We start from the raw sequence: 13079 nt of genomic DNA, 5'->3' as shown, positions 1-13079 counted from the left end.
GATGCCATGATCCAGGCAGTAGAGCTCCCAGCAGGCATTGCCCATCTGGATACCAGTCTAGCCAACATGGATAGAGAGGCACTCACGCATGGCTGCGGGTGAGCAGGTACAGGCCACACTGGATTAGACACTGGGTCCGGGTTACTATCCCTAACAACCTAAGAGTCAAGGTAAGTAACCCACTCAAGAACATATATTTTCAACAAAACACAGCTTAGACTTTATATAGTTTATATTTAATAATTCAGGATTTTTCTGTACCTCAAGATCATCTTTCTGAATATAAAGGAATCAGCATACAATCCTCTAAGTAGAGGGCAGGTATAAGTTTAAAATTTAACTAGCTAAACAGAAAGGTATGGGGAGATTTTCTTTTAGAATGTTTGTTTAATTTTTTTTATGTGCCTCTGTCCTAAAAGTAAAAAGTAAGGTATGGAGTCCAGTTAGTTAAAGATTTCATCTATTTTGGTACACAGAAATGGAAATTTTATTATAATTTGCAGGGGAAAATAAGGAAGAGAGAAGTCATGCATGTAGGATGTTCTCCCTCACTTTGCCCATACCTGTGGCAGGCATCACTTATGGATTTCAGCATTCCTTTCCTCGGAGGCTGGCAGAAACGCATAATCTTTTTTAAGGTAGCACTTCAAGCAGAATTAATCCAAGAAGTGAAACACACTCGCTATTTCAGATTGAGAAAGTACCAAGAAATTTTTAGGCTAAAGGTCATTTCTTATTTTTCTCTGTTGGATGAGAGTATATTCCAGTTGATGCTAAAGATGGTCCTAACAATACTGAATGCCAGTATGAAACTCAAATGCTTTCCTCCCACATTGGTACTGGCTTCTCCCTGGAGGTCTTCCTGGTTCCTCCAGTCTGCGCTGATTTTTTTCATTCTCGTTGTTAATGGCCCTTAGAATTTATGCCACAGAGTTTTAGTGTCCAATTAGATTGCTAAGTTCCTTGGGAGCAGGGCAGCATCTTACCTTTGGGGAACATGGCAGAATTGAAATGCTGGGCACATGCAGCATTCTTGGATGCTCACTTAAGTATTCCTGCTTTTGACTGTTGATATGTACTGAGACGAAAGCAGAAAGAGAAGGGTGGTACCTTCTCAGTGGGTTTCAAGGAAAAAAATAACTGCATAAAATATTTAGGTGAGAGAACAAACTAAAAATCAACAACAAAATATTTTCTCTACCATTTCCAGTCTAACATCTTCAAACTATGTATATAGTCCAGCAGTGAATCAGTTCAGAAGCCGCACTAAAATGCGGAAGACATTCTGTTAATGCTGGGCTTACTAATTTAATATTTCAAATATAACCTTTTCATACCTTGTGTCCAAAATGATTATTAATGCTGGATGTCTGGAATGCTCTGAATTTAAAATCCCGCCGCAGTCCTTCCCCAGAACACTCTCCTCTGTCAGTGACATTCCTTTCTCTTCCTGAAGTTTGCTTATTCCCTCACCTTTGCTCAAGTTATTCCCTCTGTCTGAAAGTCTCATTCTCTTCCAGCTCACATGTCCTGATCCTGCCTGGGCTTCGAACTCAACCCAGAAACTCCCTCTGCCATAAATCCTCTCCTGACTCCCAAGCAGAAGTGTGAGGCTCCCCTCTGCATGTTCACAGCACCCTTTCTGCACGGCCCTTGGGGTTTGGATCCCACAATACATAACAACATAAGCAGTTACCTAGGTCAGAATCTTGGTTCTGCCACTGGCTGGTTAAGTGACCTCAGGCAAAGCTCTTTTCTTCTTTAGGCCTCAGTTTCTTTATCTATAAAATGATCATAAAAATAGCACTGATCTCAAAGGGTTCCTATGAGGATGAAGTAAAATAATGAATGCAAAGCACTTCACAGCCTGGCACATAGTAAGCGTTTATTTAAATACTAGAGGCCCAGTGCACAAATTCTTGCACCAATGGGGTCCCACGGCCTGGCCTGTGGGATCTGGCTGAACCAGCTCTCCAACATCCCCCTAAGGGTCCTGGATTGTGAGAGGGTGCAGGCCAGGCTGAGGAACCCCACTGATGTACGATTGGGGCCAGGGAGGGACGCAGGAGGTTGGCCAGCTGAGGAGGGACCACGGGAGGGCTCCAGGGCATGTCTGGCCTGTCTCGCTCAGTCCCGATCAGCCAGACCCCAGCAGCAAGCTAACCTACCTGTCAGAGAGTCTGCCCCCTGGTGGTCCGTGCATGTTATAGCGAGAGGTTGAGCTGCCTTAGCATATTATTAGCATATTACACTTTGATTGGTTGAATGGCCAACAGGCCAAGTGGACACTTAGCATATTAGGCTTTTATTATATAGGATTAGTTATTATCATTGTTGTACAACCTGATATTGGTTTATAATTTTAATATCTGGACTTCTACATTACAGACTGTTTGTGTTTAAGAATATGTTATGGTGCCGAAACCGGTTTGGCTCAGTGGATAGAGCGTCGGCCTGCGGACTGAAGGGTCTCAGGTTCGATTCCGGTCAAGGGCACGTATCTTGGTTGCGGGCACATCCCCAGTGGGAGGTGTGCAGGAGGCAGCTGATCGATGTTTCTCTCTCATCGATGTTTCTGACTCTCTATCCCTCTTCTTTCCTCTCTGTAAAAAATCAATAAAATATATTAAAAAAAAAAAAAAGAATATGTTATGGCCCCTAATGAACTTTAACCATCTTGAGGGAATTGGTGAGTTCATCATCCACACCTGTATCAGTTAGCTTCTGCTAGGTAACAAACCACCCCAAAATGTAGTGGCTTACAATAATACCATGCATTTAGATTAGTGGTTCCTTTTTCCAATATATTTTTTATTGTTTATGGTATTATAAATATCTCCCATTCCCCCCCCTTTATACCCCTTCTCCCCAGTCCCTACTCACTCCCCCCCCACACACACACACACACAGGACTTCACTACCCTATTGCCAGTGTCCATGGGCTATGCATATCCTATATAATAAAGAGGTAATATGCAAATTGACCATCACTCCAACACACAAGATGGCCGCCCCATGTGGTCAAAGATGGCCACCACAAGATGGCCTGCAGGGGAGGGCAATTCGGGGCAACCAGGCAGGCAAGGGATGGCGGTTAGGGGTGACCGGGCCAGCAGGGGAGGGCAGTTGGGGCGACCAAACCTGCAGGGGAGGACAGTTAGGGGTGACCAGGCCAGCAGGGGAAGACAGTGAGGGGTGACCAGGCCAGCAGCGGAGGGCAGTTAGGCATCAATCAGGCTGGCAGGGGAGTGGTTAGCGGGTGATCAGGCTGGCAGGCAGAAGTGGTTAGGGGCAATCAGGCAGGCAGGCAGGCGAGTGGGTGGGAGCCAGCAATCCTGGATTGTGAGAGGGATCGGGCCTAAACGGGTAGTCGGACATCCCACAAGGGGTTCCAGACTGGAGAGGGTGCAGGCTGAGCTGAGGGACACACACACCCCCATGCATGAATTTCATGCACAGGGCCTCTAGTAAATATGTAAGTCTTTGGTTTATTTCTCATTCCCCCAACCACACATTGAGGTATATCAGTCTGTTCCATGCCTCTATGCATCAGGTTGTATTTTGTTGGTCAATCCATTTTGTTCATTAGATTCCACAAACGTTAGTGGTTCTTAAATGTTAGTGTGCATCACAATCACCTGGAGGGCTTGTTTAAAAGGTCACTGAGCCCCGCTGGAGCTCATAGTGTTCCAAGAGAGAGCAGAAGCTGCAAGGTCTCCTGATGTCTAGACTGGCACTTCAGCAACATTTGATTGTTCAAAGCTCCTCAGGAGGCCAGATTCAAGGGGCGGGGCCACAGGCTCCACCTCCTGATGAGAGAATTAGGAAGTCACATTGTGAAGGGGTGTGGCTAAGAAAAGGGAGTAGTGTGTGGCCCTGTTTACAATCTACCACACCTCAAACCGAGTCTAATACCTAACTGGTGTTCAGGAAGTATTCATCAAATGAGTCAATGATTTTCTTAGCAACTGAGTTTTTAAATTTTGCAAATGGTATCATTTTATTTGTGCACTGCAATCTGGGAGAGCAGCACAGGGCACTGCTGGTGAGTGCAGTGTGATCTTTACCCCTGAGCTTGGGTTTTCATGTATAAAATGGGGATTATAATTATCTCAACAGAGATGTGGTAAATTCAGAAGCAGCACAATTTAACCTCCCTGCACCTCAGTTTTCTCATCTGGAAAATGGGCTCAAATCATCCCTGTCTCACAGGGTTTTTGGGGAGGATTCAGATGAGATGGTATGTGCCAAGTGCTTGCCTTCTAAAGCACTGGCAATTATTCCTAAGTGGATCACATTAGTTAGCTCAGTGGTGGTAACACAGTAAGTCTGGGCCAACATAGCACTGGCTATAGAAATTTCAGCTTCTGTTCAATTTACTACCAAAAGAGCTGCCCTAAAATGCTTCAGGCCAAGAACTCCAGGTGTATGAACGCTGCTCAAGGTGTAAATCTATACCAGCCCCACCAGAGAACCTGTGGGGCCCCTCAGTTCTCGCCAGCTGGACGCCTCAGCCCACGTCTCTCATTCGTCTAGCCCACAGCTCCACAGCCTTTGCTTATAAAGCGAAAGTAGGTCACCTTGGGTAGTTCAGATTTAGAGGCAGGAGAGATACAAGAGAAAGGAATGGAGTGGGTGGAGCCAACAGCCAAGGATAAGAGGTGAGAGCTGGGGAATTCATAGATCTTTTATAACTTTCTTAGGGGAGGAAGGGAGGGAAAGAAATAAGAAAAGGAGGAGGAGGAAGGGAAGAAGGAAAGCTGGAGACAGGGTGGCTGGGAGCCTGGTTGGCAGGTGGCTGATTTGCAGGCTGCAGGGCAGACAGTCACTGGCAGTCTCTGAGACCAAGGCTGAGATGCTAAACGAGCAATGTTGTGTGCTGCCCATTTAATTGCCTGGGGAAGCCTCAGCCATGGAGGCCACATGCTCTGCTAAAGCTTTCAGAAAGGTCCCTGAGGCTTCACTCCCTCCAGGTGACTCCCATTTAGGCCAGTGTTAATGGGTCCCCTGCCGAGAAGCCCTTGTCAGACTGTGCAGTTAAAAGTGCCTCATTCAAATAATCACCATCTGAACCAAAAAGGCCTCTAGGCTGGGAAGGTGAGCTCTGGTTGCCAGTTCCAGGCAAGCCTGGAGCAAGGCAGCTTCTGAGCTGGCAACCCTGGCTCTTTTCACCCTCCACTCTGCTCTCCAGAGGACAGCAGGGCTGTGTAGACTCAAGGCTGTACCGAATAACGCTCTCACGGGGCAGGGCACTTAGTACAAACCCAGCATCAGATATCAGATTGATTCCAAGGTAGCAGGGGTAGCAGGAGGAGGTGAGGAAATGAGAGGAATCTGGAATTTTCCCCCCAGGGAGGCTTGAAGCAATAAGTATGGTTCATTTGCTGTGTACCAGGCTCTGAGGATGCTGTGGTGAGCATGATGGGTAAAGCCTTGCTTCAGGTTGCTGAGATTCCAAAGAGGGAAGGCAGAGGGCAGGTAAACCAGTGAGCAAACGTGGATTCAGATAGGGAAGTATGTTAATGATTGGCCCAGAGTGGGGGCAGCGGGAAGAGTAATATTAGCGTTATCAGTTTAGATTGTAAGGCATCTACTCTAGGGACCCAAGGCCCCAGGAAGCACGCTCTGTCCTTCTAAGAGTCCTTTCTCTGTTCCATGTCCTGAGTCAAAAAAATGGAACCGAAGCTGAGCATTCAGCAGTACAAGCTGTATCCAATGGCCAGAGAATGGAGAAGCAGAAATCAGACTCACAGATTAACTTTGTGTTCTAGAGAAGTCTGGGAGAAAGGGAGGTATATGTATTAGTTTTCCAGGGAATGAGCTGGTCGCTTCCCAGATTGGGGTGCCACCCCTCTTCTTCCCTTATATAGTCTAAGCTGGACCTACTTGGAGCCATTGGTGTGTCAGTTAGCATGCTAATCCTATCTAATAAAGAGGGAATATGCTAATTGACCCTCACACCATCGCAAAGATGGTGGCACCCACAACCAATAGGAGGGAATATGCTAATTGACTGTCACACCCTAAAAGATGGCAGCACCCACAGCCAATAAGGAGGGAATATGCTAATTGACTGCCATGCCCTCAAAGATGGTGGTGCCCACAGCCACAATATGGTGGCACCAAAGTCCCCTCAGCCCTGCCGGGATGGCAGGCGCGCGGCAAGGCCGGGCCCACCCTGAGGCAGGCCCGGCCTTGCTGCACGCCTGCCTCTTGAGTCCCCCAGTCCTCTCAGCCACCCAGGGCCAGCCCCGAATGGTGGCTGCCCAGCCGCCCAGGGCCGACCCAGGCTCAGGTAACCAGGGCTGGCCAAGGCTTGCACTGTCAGCAGTGGCAGCAGCAGAGGTGTGATGAGGGTGTCACCTTCCCCTGATCACCAGGTCACCTCCCGCCCCTGAGGGCTCTCAGACTGTGAGAGGGGGCAGTCTGGGCTGAGGGACCCCCCCTCCAATGCATGAATCTTCATGCACTGGGCCTCTAGTGTATTATAATCAGTGTATAAAGAGGTTCAGGCTCTTATGGAGATCAGATTCAGCCCCATCTTGGTTCAGGTGGGCTCTGTTTGGTTTTTATTATTCTAGCCTTCTTCCTTCTTTTTTTAATTTCCTGTAACTGAAATGAAAAGTACACAAGGTTTCAACATCCATGGTGACATGAGGGTGATGAGGGAAGGCCTCTCTAAGAATAAGGACCTTCAGCCAACCCCTGAATGTTATAATGAAGCAAAGATCTGAGGAAAGGGTATCCTGGGTGGAGGGAGAGCAGGCAGAGGGCCTGAGTTTGGACCAGTTTAGCAGAAAGCTCAATGTGATGAGAGCATAGTGAATCCATGCAAGGTGGAATCAGACAGATTGGCCATTGTAACCAGCCTCCAGCATAGCGCCCAGGAACTTTGAAGACTGCATCACCCTCCCCAGCCCAGGAGGGTGAGGATTTGAGCCTGGATACCATGAAGTGACCAAATGGCTCAAACTTGAAAGCGGACAGACTTCCTACACCACCATACTATTCTGGAATCTTGAGCCTCATTTAGCCTGGAAAAGATAGTCTGTGTTTCTTAATTAGTGTTAATGCAGCATGCTGATTTCCTCCAGGCGCAAGGACTTTCTGTGCATTCCTGACTATTCAACCACATATCCTAATCAATCTATCTCCCCCCTCCCCCAACACACACACACACACAACCAATTTATTTGCTAATGAAAACTCTGTTCAAATGAGTCGTACTCAAATCAGGTCTTGCCTTCTTTGTATTTGACAGCAGGCTTCAAGGAGGCTCCTGGGGATGCTCATTCTGGTGGTGTTCAGTTTGGGGGTGAAGGTAGGAGCTGTTTTTTGTATTCACTAAAGAATGGGTCAATGCCAAGCAGGTGTGGCTCAGTGGCCGAGCATCCACCCATGAACCAGGAGGTCACGGTTCGATTCCTGGTCAGGGCACATGCCCGGGTTGCAGGCTCAATCCCCGGTGGAGGGTGTGCAGGAGGCAGCTGATCAATGAGTCTCTCTCATCACAGATGTTTCTATCTCTCTCTCCCTACCTCTCCCTGAAATAAACTAAAAACAACAACAACAAGAAAAGAATGGGTCAAGCTGCCCCGAAACAGGTTCCGAGTCCCTGAATCAGTGGCTGGCAGCACCAAAACAGGCAGGAACAGGGAGAATGACATCATAGCTCAGAGAACCCGCCACAGAAGAACACAGGCCAGGATCAAAATCCAGCTGAGCCTTAAATGGGCTGTGTGATTTGAGAAACATTAATTGACCTCTCAGAGACTCTGAGTCTCCAGCTGTAAAATTTGTTTAATAGATATCACTTTCAAAGTGATGTGGAAGGGATTAAATGATGCACTAAATTAATTAATGCATCTCAGAATACCAATGACAGTGCCTAGTGGTAAGGGTGAAGGCTCTGGTGCCTGACCTCCTGGTGCATATCTCAGGTCTTTGCTGCCATTATGACCTTCCACCAAGGACATAACTTCTGTATACCTCAGTTTCCTCATCTATGTTACTATGGCAGTAATTACAGCACCTACCTCATTCGATTGTTCTCCAAATGAAGTGAGATGGTAGAATAAGGCACTTAGAACAGTGTTTGGAACACATTAAATGCTCAATAAATGCTAGCTATTGTTATTTTAATATGAACCTGAGACACAGTGGGCACTAGATAAATGGTAGTCATCATTAGCAGAAACAACCAACCAACACACAGAAAAATTCCATTTTAGCAGTCCTGGGAGAGACACTGCTTCTCAAGTTCTCAAAAACTTGAGTTCTCAAAACCTTGAGCGTGCATCACCTGGAGGCTGTCAAATCACAGATTGCTGGGTCTCACCCCCGGGATTTCTGAGTCAGTCGGTCTAGGGTAGAGGCCTGATAACTCAAATTTGTATTGCATCCCAGGTGAGATGCCAGTGCTGCTGGTCTGGGAACACACTCTTTTTTCTTTTTCTTCTTTTTAAATTTCCAGACAGATTTTATTAAGCATACGCTTGAGCGCAAGGGATGCAGCACAGAGGAAAGGAATGTCCTCTGAACTGGCCCCCAGAAAGACACTTTTAACTATTGATTTAATTGTCTAACTCTCAGGGAGCCATCTCATTTCTAAGATGAGGCCCCGTTAGCCACCCATTAACCACAGTCCCATCTCACTGCCCAACACAGCCCACCTGGAAAGGGGCCCCCAGAATTCCTTCTCACATCCTCTTCTCTGATGCTAAATGCTACTCTCTCAACTTAAATTAGGAGAAAGCCAGGAAATTCATCTTAAAAAACACAAACAAGTCCTTCCCCAAATCCCTGAGCTGAGAAATAGTTTTCCATAGATACATTAGCAGCTGTTCAGCCTCTGCCCAGTTCTGGTTCAGAAAGGGTTAATGACAATTTTTGTTTTGATGAATCCCAAATATGAAGGGGTAGCAGTTCCTGTAGTTTCTACCTTAAAATTAAATTGGTCTTTCTAGGGAAAGGTAGGGCTAGAAAGATTCAGAGCTGTGTTTTAGAATTCATTTCTTTTTAGTTCCCTTTGTTCTGAATTTCATTAGTATTATGTTAATATTGTGACCCAAATTAATTTTAGACCAAAATCAAAATCATTATTCCTTATTTTCTTAAAATATATTTTACCTTCAGACACTTGGCGAGTAGGAAAATTCAATTCACTATTAAAATGGGCCTTGCTAATTTGCAGTATTATCTTTAGAGAGTGTTGGGGGGAGAGGAGAAGTAACAGAGAATTATAGAGAAAAATGTATAGAAGAAAAAATGAGACAAGCACAAAAGGAAAAATAACACTGCAGATCTAAAGAAATGGTTGGAAAATATTTTTTTAATGAAAAGCCCAAAGTAAATGTAGTTTTTGTTGCAACTACTGAGCTCCATTCTTGTTTTGTGAAAGCAGCTTAGAACAATGAATTGTAAATGAATTGAGTGTGGCTATGTTTCAATCAAACTTTACTTATGGGCATGAAACTTGAATTTTATATAATTTTTACAAATCACAAATATTATTTATATTTTTATTTTTCCCCAAACATTTAAAAATGTAAAAGCCATTCTTAGCTGATGGACTGTACAAAAAGAGAAGGTGACTGGGTTTGGCTCACAGATCCCACTTTGCTGACCCCTGATCTAAGTGAGACGGTCTATTTTAAGCATTATCTCTGCTTTCAAAAATGCTACCTGTACTTTAGGAAAACATCAGACAGACTTGTTTTACTCTTGCCTACTTGATAGTGGTCATTGAATGCTTAAACAACCTGCTGGGCTTCTGGGAGAAAGAGATGGTAAGATGTGGGCCTTGGAATATGAGGGAACGGATATCTCTATCCAATGGGGAATTTATTTTCAGTCCAGTTACCAGTCAGGTAATGGCAAACAAAAGATCTCTGAATGCCTTCTGGCATTCTGTCATTCTCTATTTCAATGCCAAATGAGCATATCCTTAGGCCAAGTGATCTCATGTCTAGGAATTTCCCCAACAGATGTAAGCAAAGACATTTGTGCAAGGATATTCCTGGCACCAGGGTTTGTCACAGAGAAAAATGGGACATAACCTAAATATCCACATTTGGACACTATTTAAGAATTTTATGATACATTCACACCATAGAATAGTATGCAGCTGTTAAAAAGAATGAGGTCAGCCTTTATAAATGATGTCAAGATGTATTGGTAAGGAAAATGAAAGTATGTTGCATAATAGTATGGTTGGCATTATTTCTTTATTTATAAATTTGAATATATACCAGTATATAGTAAAAAAAAAATAAGAGGAAGAAAAAAATTTCATATCAACGGCAATTATCTTGGAGGAATGAGGCTAAAAATGAAGATATTGATGGGCTTTAATATTTTATTTGAAACTTTTCTGCACTCCAATTTTTTTGCAACCAATGTTTTTGTTACCTTTTGTGATGGTCAATTTTCTGTGTCGACTTGACTGGAACATGCAGTGCCCAGGAATCTGGTTAAACATTATTTTGGGGTGTGTCTGAGCAGGTATTTCCAGAGGTTAGCATTGGAGTTGATGGAGTGAATGAAGTTGATCGCCCTCCCCAATGTGGGTGGGCAGCACCAAATCCATTGAGAGACCAAATAGGACGAAGCAGCAGAGAAAGAGAAAGTTGACTCTCTGCCTGATTGTTTGAACTGGGACATCACTCTGTCCTACCCTTGGGACTGACTCCTGGTTGGAAGCTCCATCACCAACTCTCCAGTTCTCAGGTCTTCACACTGCACCAGTGAGTGTCCAACCTGAAGATGGCAGGTTATGGAACTTCTCAGCCTCCAAAATTACAGGGGCCAATTCCTTTTAATAAACATCATTCTAAATGTGGATATAGGTAGGAATAGAGACATAGGTAAAGTATAGATTTGTGCCCTCGCTGGTTTGGCTCAGTGGATAGAGCATTGGCCTGGGGACTGAAGGGTCCCAGGTTCAATTCCAGTCAAGGGCATGTACCTCGTTTGCAGGCTCCACCCCCTGTGCTGGTTGGGGTGCAAGCGGGAGGCTGCCAATCAATGTATCTCTCTCACATCAATGTTTCTCTCTCTATCTCTATCCCGCTCCCTTCCACTCTTTCTAAAAAAAAAAAAAAAGGCAAAATATTCTTAGGTGAGGATTAACAAGTGTGTGTGTGTGAGTGTGTGTGTGTGTGTGTGTGTATCTATCTCATATTTGTTCTGTTCCTCTGCAGAATCCTAATACCCTTTTGTAATAAAAAATTAATTTAAAAAAAATGTCCTCCAGGCCTGGTGCATGAAACTTGTGCACAGGTAGGGTCCCTAAGCCTGGCCAGCTATCAGGGCCAATCAGGTTCCCTGCCTACCCGTCTCCCCGCCTCCTACTTCCCTCTCCACCCACGCACTGTCACCGCATGTTTCCCCGCCTCCCTGTCTCCCTACCTCCTCCTTCCCTCGCTCCCTCTGCACCCGACGACAGCTGCTGGTCACTCACCATGTTCTACGCCGCCCCCTGGTGGTCAGCACATGTCATAGCAAGCACTTGAGCTCCCATTCTCCAGGTAAAACTCCCGAGGGGACACTTTGCATATTAGCCATATATACACACACACACACACATATATACATGGTTTATTGCCTATAGGCCCTATGCTGTACTTTACACCCCATGACTATTCTGTAACTACCTCATTTGTACTTCTTAATCCCTTCACCTTTTTCACCCATCCCCAACCCTCCTCCCACCTGGCAACCATCAAAAGGTTCTCTGTATCTGTGAATTTGTTTCTGTTTTGTTTATTTCTTTTGTTTTTTAGATTCCACATATAAGTGAAATTATGGCATTTGTCTCTCTCTGTCTGACTTATTTCACTTAGTGTAGTACTCTCTAGGTCCCTTCATGTTGTTGCCGATGGCAAGATTTCATCCTTTTTTATATCTGAATCATACTCTATTATATATATATATATATATATATATATATATATATATATATATATATATATATATATATATATATACCGTGTTTCCCCGAAAATAATACATCCTCCGAAAATAAGACCTACTTACAGGTTTCCTTCTGAGTGAAATATAAGGCATCCCCGAAAATAAGGCCCCCAGGCTCTGTCTCAGAATGAAAATTAATTTATCGTAAACTGGTCGCTAGGGCCACCCCCACTGGCGTCTAGCAACCAGTGACGTTACGCGGAGTCCTGATGTCACTGCTGTGTGGAGGCGGAGCAGAGGTCGGAGTGAGCGGTGAGCGTGGGGCGGGAGAGAGGAGGAGACTTTCGCAGATGCGTGTAGAAGAACAGGAAGGTTAGAGCGGACGGGATGCGGCGAGGGTGGTGAGTGCTGGTCTGTCTCTGGTGACACTACCTGATGCTCGCGGCCGCCTTCATGATGACTGAAGGTTCTCAGTCAGTGGCAGACCCTGCTCTAGCCCAGGTCCAGGCCCCAGCAAGCCCAGTGACAGTCCCCAGGCAGGCCCCAGGGGGTAAATGTCTGATAAAGGGGTAGGGGGGATGTCTGGTGAAGGTGTTCAGTGGCACAGGGGTGGGGGGAGGGGGATCACTTAAAATGACACAGGAGGATCAGAGGGGGCAATCAAAATGACACAGGAGGATCAAAAGGGGTTACTAAAATGGTAATCCCCCCTCTGATTCTCTTGTGCCATTTTGATTCCCCCTCTGATCCCCCCTGTGTCATTTTGAGTGATCCCCCTCCCCCCACCTTGATACCCCAATTCCTTTTTTTTTACCCCTAGAAATGAACGCAAAAAGAAAAAGCTACTCCGTGGAGTACAAGAAAGGAATCGTGGAAGACTCTTGGGGCCAAAATCTTACTGCTTTCTGCAAAGAGAAGATGTTGAGTATCCGATTGGTCTGAAAATGGCGAGCAGAGTATGGTAACCTCATTGAACAAGTGGACAAGGGAAATGCTAAAAAGCACAAGTGTGGATCAGGTCAGCAACCATTATTTTCTGAGCTGGAAGACCTGATCTGTGAATGGGTTGTTGACAGGAGAACAAAGGCTTTGGTTGTGAATAGGGCTCAGATTCAAGAATTTGCCCTTGCAATGGCACCACAGTTTGACATAGACCCCGAAGACTT

The 13079-nt window shown here is 45.3% G+C and overlaps 1 pseudogene across 1 annotated transcript in view; it reads right to left on the bottom strand.

Moving 5' to 3' along the window:
* Positions 1 to 90, bottom strand: part of LOC308252701 (tubulin alpha-1B chain-like) — a 1348-nt pseudogene extending 1258 nt beyond the window's left edge. Inside the window, exon 1 of the transcript in view lies at positions 1 to 90. This exon is cut by the window's left edge and continues 1258 nt beyond it. The product of the transcript in view is annotated as a tubulin alpha-1B chain-like (transcript).
* Positions 91 to 13079: the final 12989 nt, after the last annotated feature.

The sequence above is a fragment of the Plecotus auritus genome, assembly GCF_963455305.1.
Source record: "Plecotus auritus genome assembly, chromosome: 7".
In the NCBI taxonomy this organism is placed as follows: Eukaryota; Metazoa; Chordata; class Mammalia; order Chiroptera; family Vespertilionidae; genus Plecotus; species Plecotus auritus.
Note: the sequence above shows the minus strand (reverse complement) of the source record. Positions and strands in the feature narration are given on the sequence as shown.